Source organism: Anomalospiza imberbis, chromosome 1 (assembly GCF_031753505.1).
Source record: "Anomalospiza imberbis isolate Cuckoo-Finch-1a 21T00152 chromosome 1, ASM3175350v1, whole genome shotgun sequence".
Taxonomy (NCBI): Eukaryota; Metazoa; Chordata; class Aves; order Passeriformes; family Viduidae; genus Anomalospiza; species Anomalospiza imberbis.
Genome location: NC_089681.1, coordinates 76,599,989 through 76,618,545, shown reverse-complemented (window position 1 = coordinate 76,618,545; position 18,557 = coordinate 76,599,989). Strand labels below are relative to the sequence as shown.

General features: G+C 35.5%; 1 protein-coding gene across 9 annotated transcripts in view; it reads left to right on the top strand.

Moving 5' to 3' along the window:
- Window positions 1-18,557, top strand: part of CDH18 (cadherin 18) — a 527,119-nt gene that overhangs the window by 324,607 nt on the left and 183,955 nt on the right. For 5 of the 9 annotated variants that reach the window (XM_068197208.1, XM_068197200.1, XM_068197227.1 and 2 more), the window contains one exon: window positions 16,114-16,193. The exons of 2 other annotated variants lie outside the window; for them this stretch is intronic. The gene's annotated coding sequence lies outside the window, so the exon portion shown is untranslated. The remainder of the gene's footprint in view (window positions 1-16,113; window positions 16,194-18,557) is intronic. 2 more of the 9 variants (XM_068197189.1, XM_068197216.1) reach the window with 1 other exon arrangement.

Genomic DNA, 18,557 nt, shown 5'->3' with positions numbered 1-18,557 from the left:
AGTAGCATCACTTTTGAGAATATTTCTCTAATAACCTCATTTCACAGCAGCTATCACACAAATTAAAGTAATATCTGATGAATGTACATAACAAAAGCTGCAGAGAGGGCATGGGTTATCTGATGGAGGATATTTTTGTTTTGAACTCGGTTTTGAGAGCTAGATTTAACACATGAACAGAATCTTGTGTGCTGTTGTATTTTCGGGTGTTATCCTGCAGTGTGATTATTTACTTTGCTGTTATGCAGACTTAGATGTTAAAGAGATATGATAAAAAAATAAATATTTATTTCTGTTACAGGGTACAATCTGGGGAAAAAATAAAGTTAAAGCAATAAAAAAAAGATTATTTACCTCCTGCAGGAGTTTTTTTGTTTTACATATACTTTTTTTCTTGGATTATGACAGCAGCAGATTGTGAAATTCATCCTTAAAGAAGCCTTGAACACTATTGTATCTAACATTTCCCTTAATGGTGAGCCTTAAGAACAAGAGAAATTTTCTTACTCACATGGCTGTGATTATGCCCAAGTCACTGTGGATCTTTTCTAAGTAGGGAAAACATGATTAGCATTACCCTTTATTTACTGTGGAGTGTTCAAGTGAGTATATGAAAGACCTAAAAATAAAACTGCTTTTTTATTTTCTTTTGATGCCTTTGTTAATATTTTATAAACCTTTTCAAAATAAAGCAAACCACAAGAAGTATGTGGTAGCTTAGTTGAATGAGAACTTGTATTCCTGTAGAGGTACAATAAATTATTAATTTTTATTTTTGTAATTTAGAGTGAGTCCAAAGAAGCAAACATACAGAGGGCTAAGCATATATAATTTAACCTCTCCTCATGGTTTCTAGACTTTGCATCTCACATTTGATAGGCTTACTTATTATTTGAAAAAGTCAATGTATCTCATCAAGTAATGTGTATGTGAGATAATTTTATTTTCTTCTGTGAGCTTATTATTGCACATTGCTTTTTACTGAACATTTAAATTCATGCCAGTTTTGTTCATTATAAATAGACAGGATGATCTGTGGACTCAAAAGTGACTGAGGTGATTTGCTTAAGGCTATGTCTTTAGCAGATACACTACAGAGGCATTGCCCAAGGGTGCAGAGGTAAGGTTAGGAAAGCAGTAGCTCAGTAAAAGTAAAAAGGTGCACTGAGGAACATGCACAATAATTTTTCTTTTATTCTTGGTTACAGTTCCAGCTTTATTTGAGGTAACTTCTAGTGATACTTCTCTCCCTAGTTAACATTTTTTAGCTGAATCCATGCAGCTTCCTCAGCTGTGATCTTCATGCTCCTTATCCACTAACAGTGCCTCTGAAGGTGCTGAAGAACCCTAGGGGGGATCTTAATGGGGTTCACCTATTCTGTGTTTAGAGTTCAGAGTAGACTTGTCTGTTCTCAACATGTATTTTGGGTACAGTTAAAACTGTGGCCATGCTCACTATCTCTTTTGCCCAGCTGCAAAGTCCAGTCCACAGACCAAATATTTGTATGGCAGCAAACTGCAGATCCATATGCAGGGAGTCTTGGTCATCCAAGACAGAATGTAAGCAAAAAAAGACTGAGACTATGTGTTCCAGCCTGCACAGATGAATGAACAGCAAATTAAATATGGGGCAATCCTGAGAAGAAAGGAGGAACTGATGTGTTTATACACTTTGTATAAACATTTTTTCACTTTTGTGGCCTTTTTCTATTATGTCACTCTGTTCCTCCTTTTAAAAGATCTCCTTTTAAAAGATCTTTTAAAAGATCTTTTCTGGAAGAATCATTTGGCCTGTAGGCTAGTCAGTGCCTCCTGAAAGTATTTGAGAGAAAAACATTCCATCAATGTTTTCTTCCCCTGTGATGTGTGCTTTCTTAAGTTCCAGTTTCTGGCAATTAAAAATTTATTTTAGAATTACAGCTTAAATTTAAAAATAACATCAGGAGGATTTTTCCTTTGGCATGCAAGAAAGATCTAAAACATAATTTCATTGTACTCTCCAGACTCAAAAACCAAGTTAAAAAAGTCTTTTTTTTTTTTTTTTTTTTAATGCCAAAGCTGACCTCTGATAATTTAGTGCTCTGTGTTAACTTAGTTTCTGTAAGAGTTACAAAAACTTTGAGGCACCAAAACAAAAGTCACCCTCTTTATGATTCATATTTCTATTAAAAAAAGGCATCAGTATTTTTAAATTAGTGTGCAAAAGGGAATGAAAGAGAAGCTGGAAAAAAAAATCATTGTGCACCTCTCCTGGGAGAATATCTGAACATGCAGTATATGAGACAGTAAAAAGATACAGTGGGGCATTTATTTATTGATGTTTAGATTGCCTTTTAATTATTCTCCTGTGTTATACAAATCCAAATTTGTCATCCCAATTATATATATACTAAAAAATATTTTATTTGCAAAAAAAAGCAAGCCACCAAAACTAAACCTCCATCATCCTTTTTATTTCTCTATCTGACCATCTGCCTGCGTCTTGAGGGAGGTGAGTGAATAAAAGAAAATAAAGTGATATAACAAAATTTTTTAAAGCCAGTTGATTTAGGTAAGTGACGTACCTGGTAGGATTTAGCAATCTAATTTAGATTAAATGAATAGTTCTATATCGTTTAGTCATACATAGAAGCAGATACAAATGTCACTTGAGTTTAACCATATAACACCTCTGAGTAAAATGTTACCTGTCATATTATATGTGAAATAGGTTTAAAAGTTTTGATGTTTTTATCCACTGAGATACAAGAGAAAAAAATATATGTGATTTCATGGTATTTACGCGTGGATCAAAAAGAAGGAAAAAACCCAGCACTTGAGGTTTCTGTTCCCATAGAGTTGTAGGATTAAAATAAATTGTTTGAATTGCAAAAGTGCTTGGAAGTTAGAACACTCTTTGAGGTTCAGGCAAGTTAATTAGTGCAGGAATAGTTCTTTTCGTAATGAATGAGCACTGTGATATTTTATGTTAGCCGTCACTGTAATAATCTATGCTAAGGAGTGGCTTGATTGCACAGAGCTTCTTCTCAGTGCAGTTACAAGCCAGTAAAGAGCTGTCCCATGGCATCAGTAATGGTCATGGGACAGACCAGCCTCGGTTACATAGTGGAAGGCATCTGCTACAAATCACATGCCCAAATGGAGAGAGTAGATATATTCTCTGACCAGCTTAAGGAAGTCACATGACTAGAAAAATCATGGAAAATCTTACCAAATTTGCTATCGGCTGGAAGGGTAACATAACATGACAGAGTGCAAGCAAAGTTATGCCTGTTGTGTGTTAAAACAATTTCTTGACACAAGTAATCGATAGGCCAGTTACAGCAGATGTTCTGAAGACCTGTTATTCACAAAAAAAAAATCTATATATATAGCTATATATATATATATATATATATGGCTATGCATCCATATATATATATAGACATAGATATTTAAAGATAGGAAGGTCCCTTAATTGCAGTGACCACAAGACTGCAAAATTTAAAATTCTGAAAAAAGCAAAATGATCAAGGCAAATAGCATCACATGGACTTGGGGAGAAGCATCTTTGGCTTGTTCAGGAATCTTCCTGGCAGGATCCCACAAGAGTCTGAGCTGGAGAACAGAAGTGCCACGGGGAGCTGACTGACCTTTAAAGACAATGTCATCAGTTACAGTGGTGTATGCCAGCATGCAGAAAGAAGCCACACAGGTATTGCAGAAGACCCATAGGAGTGGACAGCAGAATCTTGACTGAAGATAAGCAAAACTGGAACGTACACAGAAGGTAGAATCTGGGATGGGCTTCCTGGTTATTTCCGACTAAGGCATTGCCCAAGTGTGTAGGGGTGAGGTTAGGAAAGCAGTAGCTCAGTTGGGTCAAGAACTATTAAAGAAACAATGCTGACTTTTGGGAGTACATTGGCAGCAAAAGGCAGCCTAGGAAAATTGGGCCCATTGCTCAGTGGGGCAGAGGATTTAATGACAAAGGACATGAAAAAGGTCAAACTGACAGAAAGTTCATGAATCTCAACAAAAGTGAATACTGAGTCTTGGATCTGGGTTGGAATAATTTGCCATACAGCAGTATGGGCTTGGTGCCAGCAGGGCAGAAAACATCTTTGCAGAGAAGGTCATGAACAGGTCTTGGTAAAGAAAGCTAAGTAAAGAAAATCAACTGCATTCTGCAGAATATTAGTAGAAAAGAAGCCAGTAATCTGAGGGGGTAAACCTCTACCTCTATTAAGCACTTGTGGGACTGCATCTGGAGTATTGTGAGCAGTTTGAGCACCCCATTTACATAATATATTGATGTCTTGGATGTCTGAAGAAACTACTGAGATGGTGGGGGTGATTGGAGAGGTTAAGAGAGCTGGGTTTGTACAAACCTAAGAAGATAAGATGCAGGGAGGGTCTTATTGCTCTCTTCAGGTACTACAGTGTACAGAGAAGATGGAGATGGATTCTTAATTGTATATGACAATATAGCAAAATACATTTGGTTCAGCTGGTTCATGAGAAGTTTTGGTCTCAAAAACAAATATGAGAACAATCAAATAGTGGAATGGGATTCCCAATGTGGTGTGTAATCTCCACATTAAAGATATGCTAAACTTGATAGACAAGTAAGTGTATAACCTGAGCTCCTTGTCCTTACTTTGAAAAGAGGTCCCATGAGACTATGTAATTCTACTGCTCTATAGACACTGCTTAAAATAAGATAGACCATTAAAAAAAAAAGAACAAAGTATAATGAGTATAAAATAAATATTAAATACCTAATTTTAATGTTAAAGTTTGCTTTATTTTTTGAATGTAAAACTTTGCTGTATTTCTGAGAAACCAGATAGAAACTGAAATGCAGCACTGTCACTTTGTTTCTAGCACAAAAAACAAAAGATGTGTGGAAATAGCTCTTATAAGGAGTTCCTGAGTTTTACCTTCTGATTTTCAGAAAAGGGCTGTATGCACAAGTATCAAGATAAGCACTGAAGATGCTTCTGACTTTATCTGAATTGAACTCTACTGTCAAAAAAATTCAATATTTTTAAATTATTTATGATGGGTCCACAAATTAATGGAATGAAAACCAATCATACAGTGCTGCGTTTTTGACCATATTTTGATTTTTTCACAGTTGCTAAAAGATCAATACAGCTTTTTGTACGACAAATATTTTTGTTACATCAGAACATCATTAAGTGAAAACCATTTCCTCCATTCTTATTAAAAACCTTTTGGAAGTAGAGCCAGGATTTTAATATCACTTTGTCATTTCACTGCACGATTTAAACAGAAAGAAAAAACAAAAATATTCCTGGTTAACCTGAAAGTAAATTTGCAGTAAGCATTCTTAGTCACTAATATTTCTAGCAGTATAAGTGTATTTTCCTTCTAGTAAAAATATCTGAATATATGAGGATATAAATAAATAACTCCCAGCAGTAATTAAGGCTGACATAAATTTTAACAGAGGCATTGAGGTTTTTTTGTTGGTTTGGTTTGTTGTAGTTTTTTTTTAATCCATTGAACTGAGTAATGTACTCTCATCTAGACAAAATATTCCAATGATGTTAATTTGCCAGGAATTCTGAGCTCTAAGGAAATACATAAATAATAACCAGAGGTTTATTTCTTTGTGAACAACAAAACATAGCTGTTTCTGTTTAACTGTAGTGATTGTACTGTACTTAGTCTCCAGCCTTTCACAGTTTTGTAAATAAAACTGAATTTCTTTCAATGTGCCTGAAGTACGTGCATGCATTTACATTATGTCAGTAAAGGAGTATAAGCATTATTTATGTCAATTAAAAGAAAGAAGTAATTATAGAAATTTATTGATAATTCTTGATACTGAAGTGGAGGAGACATAAATTTTTATATGTTGTTAACTGCAACTTCAATAACATCTTGATAAACCTTTGAGGCTTGACTGTCAAAATTATCAGAATTATAGCCAGGGACAATTAATAGCTGTGGTGGTTTTGTTTTCTACCTAGAGATGGACTGAGGGAGGTGACCTTACTGTGAGATTTATTGTAAGACTTTGTGCAGGACAGATGATCAGACTGTGGCTATAATTTTACTTCCCATTAGCTGTCAGTTTAAAAATCTGCTGGGAAGATATCCTATTCACAGATTTTTTATAGTACAGCCTAAAATTACATATTTGAGCATCTTCAGCTGACAGTTACATGAAAGTAATGATACAGTTGAGAGGAAATAAATACTTTGAAGCCAACGAAACTTAGTTAACATGAGTGAATGGAAATTTTCTTAGAACCTGTCCTCCAAGGGATGAATGTAATTTAAACATAGATGAAACAAGAAATAGTCTTATAATTATACATATTTAAGGGCTATTCTAACATTAAGCAGCATGTGATAATTATCTTTTACAGTTTTATTCTTATGTATTCTGCAATTTTCAGTTTGCATTATTTTGTTCAAAACATTGCAGGCTAATGACTTTCAGACATGATAGTCAGGGTGTGGTATACTTGAGAATCCTCTAATAACTTCCTACAAAATTCTTACTACTTTGCAGTAATTGTTGAGGGTGGGGTGGAGAGGAGGAGTTAATCGATGGTTGGGAAGATTTTGAAAGTGGCAGATGATTTTCTCATTGAGCTTGAGTCAGCTTCATGCTGTGTGAACCAGCAGCCTCTCTGGCTTTAGCAAAAAGAATGTCAAATTCTTTTCCTGAACAATTTCAGTCACAGATGCAATATTGTGGCTGTACAATTCCAGGGCATTTATCTTTGAGTTATAGTGAGAGATGGGAATGTCTGGCTCTGGTGGGGATGTAAGCTGAGGGCAAGGAGTGTTTTTCTGGATCAAAGAGAATAACATTTTTGGTAGAAACAGTAGATGCCTTTATAATCTTCTCTATGAGGGAAATTAAGATTGAAGTTTTTTTTACTCTGTTGAGCTATAAGGCTAAACCCTGGGACTTGACATATAATATATGATTATTTTCAGTGATGGAGAATCACTTTATGGAGAGAATCACCCAGACACCAAGAGAAGCCGGAGCAAGCTTTGTGTATTTTAATTTTTTCAGGCTTGGGGGTAAGCTGATGATGGAGTTAAAATACTCAAGAGAGGAATGGCAGTCTCTGCCTGTTAACTTAAAAATAAAATAAACAATTGGGAATTGATACATAATATAGATGTAAATGAATACATTTTGGAGGGTAGTATTTTTATTTATTTTTTTATGCGTACTTTAATTATTTGGGCTACCTGTGCAGATATCTCTCTTCTAAGCACCACAGAAATTGTATTGAAAAAAGTAACTTTTTTCTTCTTTTGAATATTTTTTTTCCAGCACATGTTGTTACTGGCTATTGAAGTCTTTGGTCAACATTTTGTCCCTTCTTTTTGATGATAAATTATGGACATAATGTCTTATGATCCTTATTTGGGAAACTGCTTGAGCAAAAGCATTTGCTTTTTCTGAGGGCTGTCTCTGAGTTAGAATATACACTGTGGGGGAGGATAGGTTAACTTCCCAGGTGTGGATTCAAACTGATATCTCGTTTGCATCCCAACTGCAGCCCTATGTTCATCTAAAAAGAAAATTTTTTACCAGGTTCCTCCATCTGACATGCACACTGTTTAAATAGGAACAGGATGTGTCATGACTATAGGAAAGACAAGGGAAGCAACACAGTGAATATACAAGGAATCTCATCTGTTGTTTGAAATGGCACTTTCCTAACACAAAAATGAGAGCTTTTACATTTTCACATCCACAAGATTAGAATGGTGACAGCCATTGAAGAACACAATGTCAAGTCACTGAACCATCTTCTTTGCAGATATTTATTTTTTTATGTGATTTTTGGACTGCATGGAAAACACTGGGAAATTAATGAAGGTTGATGGAAAAATGTGCAACAGTATAAAATAATAAGGAAAAAAAAAGAAAGCAGGACTAAGTGAACTTAACATCTTTAATGACTAAGTGTGTTTAGTTAAATATCCCAGTTAACTACCCTTTGTGAGTTAATTATCCTTGCAGACAGTCTTTTCTAGCAACAGGAAAGCATTTTTTAACTTTACGTTATATAATGTTATTTAGTTATTATCTAAGTGATCTTTATTAAAATAATCTTGAATTATTTTAGAGCTTGCCCCCTAATTATTCAAGCCTGAGTTCATATGAATAGTCCTTTCTTTCTGCATTGCAGTCTTTGTAAAAGTAGAATGTAAGAACTTTGAGATTCTAAGTATACGGTTTGTGGATTTACACAAAGATCTTTGAAAAATTTACACCAATCAAGAAAATTTTTCAAGATTTTTTTTCTGCTATATCGGCAAAGATCATATTTCATTTTTGTCTATCAGATCGACAGTTTTTGTAGAAATGCTGTTCTCAACAGAACAATTGTGCATTTGAGATTGAAAGAAGTTTAAGAAAGCCAGCTTTGACTATCTCCATTAATAAGTCTTTGCTTACCTTTTTCTCAATTCTTTGAAGTAAATCTTGTTTTAGGGAAAGTAGAGATCAGGGTAAAAGAATAATAATTGCAGCTGATTTAAACCTTTACTGCCATTTATAATTCTATTATTTGCTCTAAAACATCTAGATGTCAAACCTTAATGCAAAATCCATCGCAGTTATACCTGTATAAAGCTAGAGGCTTAAGTGTGCACCAGAAAATCTTACTGTGTCCCAGAGATTCCTCAAGGTCAACAGCAGTCACCAGGAGATGCTTCTGTTTCCATTGGCACTGTAGTATCAACTTTCTATATTCATCCTCACTGCAGCCCCAGAAAAGGAGGAAGAAATCTGTATCTGGGATTCTTGTTAGGCTGTTCCAGGATCCAGTTTGTAGGCTTTAGACACATTTCAGTAAGGGCTAGTTTGTTATCCAGTTGCTGCTAATCAAAGTCAACTAAAGCAAAGTTAAGGTAAATTCAAGTGCAAGCATCTGTCTATAGCATCCAAAACAGTCTAGACCACATAGTTTAAAACATTTTTAGGCTAAAGTGAGAGGCATTGCAGTTATCCTTGCTGCCCAAGCCTTGCATCAAATTATTTGTTCCTCGCTCCTTGAGCTGAATTATATATATGTGCTGTCAAAATGGCAGTCAATCTTACACTATTTCTGCTTGTATTAAACCTCAAATTACACTTGCTCTAAAGGTTTTGTAAGGCAATGTACAAAGCACACTTGGTGGCCTCTTACATTTCTTTGCATATGAGTTAACACTGTATAACAATCTGTACTTTAAAACTGTGTGCTGCAAAGATCTCTGTAGAATAACTGAATGATGACATTTCACTGGGACCAGATTTATTACATGCTGAGGTCACCCCTGTCTAGACATAATGTGAAAGTAAAACTAACAGAAACACAAGAAACAGCTGCAAGTGTTCATGATGTATGAAAATGTGAAAAAAGGTTGATAAATATATTACCAGTTTGTGCTTATTTATTGGCATTACTGCTGAGAATGCCTGCCTGAACCACATTAGGATGTTTAATTCTGAAGTACTTGCACAGAGAAATTGAAGCATTTTGATTGTATCACTGTCTAACTGTACTGTTAATATCAGAACTGTTCACCTATCCATTTCTTGCTACAACATTTCCTTGAAGGTCTAAAATCTGTGATATGGAGAAATCATTCAGTTCAGCCATATAGTCTATTTTTCACTAAGGGTTTGCATCATCAGAGCTATATAGAAGATTTTACCTGTGGACAAGTCCTTGAAATTCCCTGCTAGGCTGCACATTCAGTTTACAATTTCTGTATCAAGAGAATGCATATGATTGGTCTGTGGACAGAGCAGCACTGGCTCTTGAAGGATAAAGCTAAGTCATGTCATTGCATGAATCATTATATTCTATAGCATTCATTGCCAGAGGGACTTTGGTTACTTGAAAACTTTCAGTATGTGACAATAAAACTTACAGAACAGCAGAAACCAAGATTACTTTCCTGTGTTTGAATTCAAGGATGATAACAGTTGACTGTACAAGAGACCATCTAGCATACTTCTAGCATACACCATACTTCTATGCACCTACCTAAGGGAATTAGGCATTAAATATTTTTTTCTGTGAATGATATGTCATTTTCCTCCCCAGCTGCAGGACTTGGTGTTTTTTCTTGCTGAAATTCCTGAGATTGGTCTCTATCCTTTTCTCCTGCCTGTTGACATCCTACTGAGTGTCAGTACAGCCATCTGGTTCATCTCTCATTCCCCCCACCCACCACTGGTTTTATATCATCTGCAATCCCCAAAAGAGTTGACTATGTCCCATTTTTCGGATCATTTATGAAGATGTAAATATAGTACTGTGGCCCTACTATTGACACCTGGGGTACAAGACTGGCTTCCAGATGGACTTTGTGCTGCTTACCACAACCTTATCTGCCTGGCCCATCAGCCAGTTTCAATCCGCCTTACTGCACTTACATAACCCATACTTCATCAGCTTGTCTGTGAAGATGTTACAGCAGTATCAAAAGCCTCCCTGATGAGGATGAGGTAATTAACACCCACTGCTCCTCCCTCAGCCACCAAGCTGGTCTCCTCATTATTGAAGAGTAATCAGGTTGGTTAACCACAATTTCCGCTTCATAAATCCATGCTGACTGCTCCTGATAATTTTCTTGTCTTTCATGTTTCTGGAAATATTTTCCAGTATTTAATGCTCCATCATCATCCCAGTGGTGGAGGTGAGGTTGATCAACCTGTAGATTCCCAGATCTTTCTCCTTCTCTCTCTTTAATATTGGAGTGATATTTGCTTTCTTCCAGTCTTCAAGAACCTCTTCTGGTTGCCACACAATGACATCAGTCAGCTCCCGCTGTACTTGTGGGTGCTTTCTATCATGCTTCATGTTCAGATTATTTAAAATTTCCCTAATATGATTCTCCTCTAACAATGTCTTCCTTACTCCAGATTTTACCACTAGATAAAGATGCCTGTGATTCCTGAAGACTAGTTTTCCAAAAAAGACAGAACTGCAGAAGTCACTGAGTACCTCAAGGCAAAATATTTAATCAGAACTATGTTTGGTTTGAATCATTTCATAAAAAGTTTTTCAAGACCATTGCCTGAATTTCTATTAAAGTGTTGTAAATCACAGGTTTTCCAGGCCATGTGGGCGTTGTATCCATGGAGTTAGAAGTCTGCCTACACCATGTGTTCATGTCTCAGTGTCATAGCATAAGGCACAATTGTGCTATTGGGTTTAAAGGTTCCTGTGCATGGAATGTAAAAACAGCCTGAAGGTTTGGGAGGTTACAGTGCACTTTACATCACTGCACTTTGGTTTTTTCCCTTGCTCTGAGAATTTTAAAGTACTGATGTCAGATGGTAGCTAATTTTATTTGTTCTGCTTTCATAGTGATTAACCTACACTGAAAAGAGAGTTAAGTGACTTACTTAGCTTGTAAGTGACTTGTTTATTTCCTGTACTTCTTGAAATTTCATTGTTTTATGTTGTGTAAGTGTATAGTTAATGTTGATTATGTGTAAAACTTAGATAATGGCTTTCTAAAACCTGCTGCACATTTGCCTGGTAAATATATTCCCTGAAATGATTTATATATATTCTTTGTTCCCAGCCAGTGTAGGGGGAAAAATTGTCACACTAAAAGCCTGATTTTGTTCTGCTCTTGCACATGCAATCCATTTGCTCAGTGGGATTCCAGCTAAGTATAGAAACAAGAACATCACACTGGGGGATGTATTCACCTAACAGAGACCTGAAAGCTTCCAACCATAAGCTTTGCTAAAGGAAAATGATCATAATGATCTTACTCTGCTGTATCTCAGGCAAGAATTAAAGAAAAATGAAAAAAAAAAAACTTGTCTTGCTCACTTCAAACTTACTTGATAATATATGTCATTTTGTTTTAATTTGTTATCTGAATCTTGTATTTTCTTCAAGACACAGAAGGTAGTGTTGAGCTTTACTTCTTTTCTTAAACTGTCAGGAGCATTTATGTTGGCACAGTTGAAATATGAGTTAAAATATATCTCCTTGCTCTGCTCAGGGGTGTGTAGCAGACCACAAAATTTAGTGCCGTGTGTTCTGCTCTGTACAATGAGCTTTAGCCTGTTTCTCCAGTAAGCCCATTGCAATTACTGGAGCCACTCAAGGAATGAAGCCTCTCACAGTTCAAGTCAAGGCTTTGATTGCACCCTATTTTGTCTAGCACTTTGTCAAAAGATGTACTGAATTCTTTCAGACACTTGGGTTTTTTTAATCATAAGTGAAAGGAATAAACACATAGAGTGTTTTTTTCTCCCTAGTAATAATAACTTCTTAAAAGTGGAAGACGTGACTTAAGAAATAATTTAAATAACCCTTTCAGAAACAGCATTTTAGCAGTTTAATTTGGTTCCCAGAAGTTGTTTCCTAAAAGTTTCCTCTGTCAGTCACTGACAGGACTCATGAATATATAAGCAGCCCTTCCTTAGCAAACACTGAAAATACATTTGTTAGTTAAACTGTTTTTCTTTCTCCTGTGCCCAAATTTTATAAACATTTTAGACTTCCAGAGGATCATTTTGGATCATTCTGTTAGCAGAGATTATAATTAGGTGTATTGTAACTTGATTTGTGATGCTACACTGTAATTTTCAACAGAACAATTGAGAAAATATTAATAATGATACAAAGCAGATGGACAGTTCATACTAACTACATTCTTCATTAAGAATTACACAAATTGCAAGATTATGAAAGACATCTGCAGGAATACAGAGCATTCAGCATCTTCTAAGAGACATAACACATGGATGCTTTCAAATAAAGTAATTGGTATCTGAAATCACATAATAAGATTTTTATTTCTGCCCAAGAATAAAATATGCACTGGTAAAGCTAAGCTATTTCTGAGTGTAAGTTTCTAGTCTTGGTTATAATATCAGTAAAATCTTACACAACAAAGAAAGGATGCAGGATGAGGAAGGCAGGCTGGAGACCAGACAGAATAAGCGAAAGTTAATGGGTTGTTCTAAAAAGTAGACAGATGATGCTTGATGTTGCAATAGTGTCTAGTAGAAATTGTGGAGCCCATTCTCATTTAAAAAAAAACAGATAAATCACTGACCTCAACCCAAAAAACCCGCAGGAATTACCCTAATGTTTGTAAACAGAGTTATAAACTCTTATCTCTTGCTGTCACTGTGAGAAGTTGAGTGTTTCTTTATTTGATTGAAATAAGCATAGTTACAGTAACTGATGGAATGAGGCATGCTTTATTTTACTAGAGCTCAAAACAGAAGTACATAATTTTTTTTCAATATTACTAATTTTCCAATATTAGATAGTTTTTTAAAAATTATTTGGCAAATTAAGTTAACAGTATTTTGTACTTAAAAGCTGAAAGAAGAGCAGGTTATGCAGTTTAAAAATTGTTTACAAATCTTCATTCAGGCCCTCTTACTGCAAAAGATACACAACACTATTTGGAATACCAAAGGTGGCAGTCAGGTAGGTGGCTGAGGTCCAGCTACTGGAGACTGAGTGTTAAGAGCTTGGTTCTATTGGGTAGATTGCTTAGCCCACTCTGTTTTCATCATTTGGTGATATAAAACAAAAAAATACCAAAATGCTGAACAGAGCCTTTTTGGATTGTTCTTTTACAGTTTATCATTCAAATAATTTGTCTTGGACTTCTAAATCCATTGAGCTGCTCTAATGTCCTACTGCTTCACGTGCTAGTGATCTTCTTGATAGCTCTTCTGATAACTCTTTTTTTTTTTTCTGAACCAGTTTGTTAGCAAAGTTTCCTTAAGGACAAACAGTTGCTTCCACAGAGATCATGGAATCATAAAATCATAGGAAGGGTTGGGATAGGAAGGATCTTTAATGGTCATCTAGTCCAACTTCCATTCAATGAGCAGGGACATCTTCAACTAAATCAGGTTGCTCAGAGTCCCATCCAAACTGACCTTGAATGTTTCCAGAAGTGGGGCAACCACAACCTCTCTGAACAACTTGTTCCAGTGTTTCATCATGTCATTGTAAAAAGCTTCTTCCTTGCATCCAGTCTAAATCTACCTTCTTTTAGTTTAAAATCACAATCCCTTGTCCTACAGACTCTAGTAAAAGATTTGTTACTACCTTTCTTATAATTACCCTTTGTTATGTACAGTAGAAGACAGGAGTCTTGCAGCATATCTCCCTTGCAATTTTCCCTCTGATCTAATGTCAAAACTGGTTGGCCTTACTTTGCCTCTTCTGCTTTTCTGTTGGTGATTTGCAATTTCCTTTGCCTTTTTCTCTCTAAGAGTTCTGAAAAAGAATATAGGAAAGTATTTCACCCTTTCTATTCCTTGACATTTTTTCCCAGGTCTCTTCTGCAATATTGTAGCAATAATAGTTTATTTTTCCAGGAGTAGCCTTGGGAATCAGAGTATGAAACAACTCCAATAATGTCCTGGTTTGTGCCCCTCCATTTTGTCCCGATTCCAACTCTGTTTTCATTTTGCAGGACTTGAGCACACACAGAAATGCCAAGTAAAACACCTGTACTGGCAGGTGTCATTCTGGAGATGAGAATTATGACACTAAATTGAAATAGGTGAGGAAGGCAAATTAACGAAACACTTGATTAAATACTCTATCTTGAGAAAAGACACTTTTTTTTTTTTTACAGGATCTCTTTTCTCTAAATTCAGGTTTCCTGCAGTGCAAGAATACAAATGTGAATAACAGAAATTTGAAAAAAATATTACTCCAAATGAAAAGTAAATAAAAATTTATCTTCTTGATAAAAATTTAATTGTATCCTTGCAAGGATACGAAGTTGGTAGCAGCTCATCTGTGTTTCTGTCCTGTGCAAAGTTACTCAAGTAGAGTGGGTAAAGGTTCAGATCTCATTTGAGTGCTGCTCATGATCTCATCTGAGTGCTGCTTACATGTAGATTTTACCCCATGAATTTTCTCATGCCTCATTTTTCTGTTTGTAACATGGAAATAATAGCCATTTTCATTCAGGGAAGGTGTCTCTTCAAAAATACATTTTTTAATACATTTCCACCTATGCAGTATAGGGACTGCCTCCTTGCAGTGTGTAAGGAGTGATTGTGTAGTACAACAGGAGTCTTCATGTTGTCTGTCAGTATTGCCACCAGCTGCTGTGAAGAGAAAAAAAATTTGTGGCTGGTGGTGGTCATTTAAAAGCTGTGTCTGGTCTTGACAAGAGGTGTGAGAATGATACTGACTTTTAGAAAGCAAACTGTTCCTATTTCATGCTTTAGTCATGATGTATTTTACATACCTTGTGAAACAGAATTGTGCTTAACGCGGTGGCATGTCTAATATATATTGCGTTTGAAATGACTATTTAAACTTTAATTTTTTAAGATGCTATCTAGTGTCTTGTAAATGAGGCTTACTGTAAATTGTAGGTGCTTCATCACACTAGTGTTATAGGAATAAAACCAGTACATTTTATTTGTGGTAGAATCACAGCTATTAATAACTCTGTTGAATAGCCAATGTTAGCACTGCAGTGCTTACTGAAACCTCTGGGGATTGCTAAGCAATCAGCAGCTTTCAGGTACTTCAGAAAATGTGTTTTTTGCAGTTGTCTTTTTTTAAATTACATTTTCTCCAGTGGAAATTTTCAGGTTTTCTATAAAAATAAATAAATAAATAAAGCAAAACTGTTTTCAAATAAGCTTAATTCTGTATCAAGGGGTAAACATTTGCATTTGCAAATAAAAAACAAAGACATTAATATGGTGGTAGACAAACCTTTGTTAATCCTTTAATACAGTTGACCAGTAGAGAACACATTAGAAAAATATAATTCATTGTTGACTTATTGATGGTTCACAGTTTGGTAAAAAGACAAACAATTGAGCTAGTTTTATGTTTATTTTTCTATTTTTCAAATAAATTTTTGTGGCATTTTTTTGGTTCTTGCTGTCCAAAGCTGTTAACCCTGTGTCCCACCACAGCACTCCTGAGAAGGGATTTTTTGTTCAGAAATTCTTGTTAGCTGTTATTAGAAAAAGTTGAAGTGTTAATACCAACATTACACTGCTCTTTCCTTTCCTGAGGGATTTTTTTTTTGTAAAATGCCCTCTCCCAGTAGTTCCTTGAATTCTGACGTGTGTGTGGGTTTTTTGTTTTTGTTTCCCAGCAGCTAAAGAGGCAGTAGGTTTGATTTGGCAAATCATTTGGAAAAGGAAGAGTGGAGAAGTGCCCTGTAACCATTGAACAGTAAGTGCCAGTTTTACCTGCTATTTTAGCTACAGAAGTAAATAGGATATGCAGATGGATTGGCAGGAAACTTTTATAATACTGAGAGGCATACAAAAATGTGCACACGTAGAAGTATAACTACTCTGAAATACTTCAAAAAGAAGGCCAAGAGATCAGCTTGGATGTAATTATGGATCAGGTCATAAACAGTGTCGAGGTATACAATGTAAATTATTGAAAGCCAAAACTGAAAAGTACCTTAAGTGGCATTCTGTTAAATTGATTTGGATACTAAGTAGTTTGAAATATTCAATACACAAAGCCTCTAAAATTAGAAAATGCAGTTTGGATGTGTGCACACTACTCTGCCCTTGGAAACTAGGAACTAATTGAATAAAGACATGCCTGTCAACAGTATTTGCATGCTATTAAAAACGCTGCTCTGTTTTATACTAAAAATGACTGTCAGCTTTGTTTGCAGCATGTTTGTCTGTTAATTTTAATGCTTTTTTGATTCATGTCAAATTAAAATTTAAATTTCAAAATGCAGATTTTAACTGCTTTCAATTTCTCCACAGCAGAAAATATCTTTGTAACAAAAAGCACTATATAATAATGAATATTACAGGATAGATTTGGATGTGAGAAGCTGAGCTATCCTAACGAACACTAATGTATGACGCTTGGCCTTAGAAGCATTCAAACATATTTGTGAGTGTATTATGCACTTAAGCTGCTGTTTGAGAACAGTCACACAGGAAAAATATTTAAACTCTGCACTAAGTATATAATATATTAAGAATTTTATTATTGGACACATTAGTTTAAAATGAAATTTTTGCTTTTCTTGCAATTGAAAATATTACAGCAGCTGAGGCAGAAGTTTATAACAATTGGTTGTACTTTTGTTAGCTGAGGAAATATGAACATGGCTTCACTATACTCTAGTGCATTTTGTTTATGCACAAGTGCAGGGAAGGAGAATGCCATAAGACCTCCCTGACAGTGGAACAAGCAGCTCCCTGCATATTTTTGAACACACAGAATATTGATCCTTATAGAGCAGCAAACAGCGCTGTAGGAAATTAAAAGAACAGTGTCATGTTTTAGTGGAATAGAACTAGCTGGAAAGAGCATGGAGTATTTTTTTTTTTTTATGTGGATGTACCTAGGAAGTATATTAGACCTGTAAAATTAATCTTCTTGTTCAGTGCTAGTATATGTATGGCTTTAAGCTATGTTTTCTCTCGCGTTTTTGTACCATATCTGATGCTCATTTATTTCCTTGGGAAGTCAGATGCAGCACAACAGCCAGAGAAAGACTGATTCAGCTAGAAAAGATGAAGGGGTTTCTGTCCATTAGGTGAACTAGATTAAAATGAGATGGCAGGAAATGACAGGAAAACCAGAGGAAGTGGACCACAAATTTCAATATTTTTAGAGTGTTTAAGGAAATCTTCTGCCTTGCCTAGCTGCACACTTCTTCCATCCACAAAATTTAGTTTCAATACTTCTGCCTCTGAGGGATTGCACACCTTCCTCTGCTGTCTCCTTGGGTTTTGGATGGAAGCTAACTTCAACTCCTTAGTAATGAATACTGGTTTGCTAGAGAGGAAGGGTGGAACTGAAAAAGTGTGAAAATTTATAAATTACATAAACTAAAAGGGTTTTAGTGTTTTAATGGAACAATAAGTGATGTGTTTTGCTTTTTTTAAATAAATATTGCATATTTTAGGAATGACTGTGATATTATAGTACATCTGCTGTGGCTGGTAGAAATATGGCTTAAGAAATTATATGAAAGCAAGTTGCCATGGGGATGTAGCTGCAATACTGTATTAGTAATCAATGTCAAGGCTATGTTGTACACAGCAGTCACTGAATGGCAAGTATCATAGAAGTGAAACCAAAAGATTTGAGTAAGATGTTGGAGAGAATGATGAAATTTGCAAGACTTATAATCCCTTTACCAGAATTTTGTGAGCAGTAAATAGCTGATAATCTTATTTTCAGAAACAAGATTCTGATCCTAGGTTACTTGTAAAAATCTTGTCCTGCCTAGCAGGATCAGAGGGGTTGCTATCTAAGGGGTTTTCTATGCCCTTGGAACTAATTATGCTCTTATTAAAGAATTTAATTGAAGAGATGCTACAAAGTACTTGTGTTAAGTGCCTGTAGATTATTTTCTCCTGTATTTCCCTAAAGACTATTTTTCAGGACACAACACGTATGAGTGAGTTTGTGTCAGGGATAAAGACTGATTACTTTGACATTAGCTGTTTGAGGCCTTGTCTGTGCATATGAGAAGGTTCATGGTTACTGAGAGTGCTCAGTCAGTGATGAACAGTTGTTCTGATGGTCTGTAATTGTACAGAGTGGGAG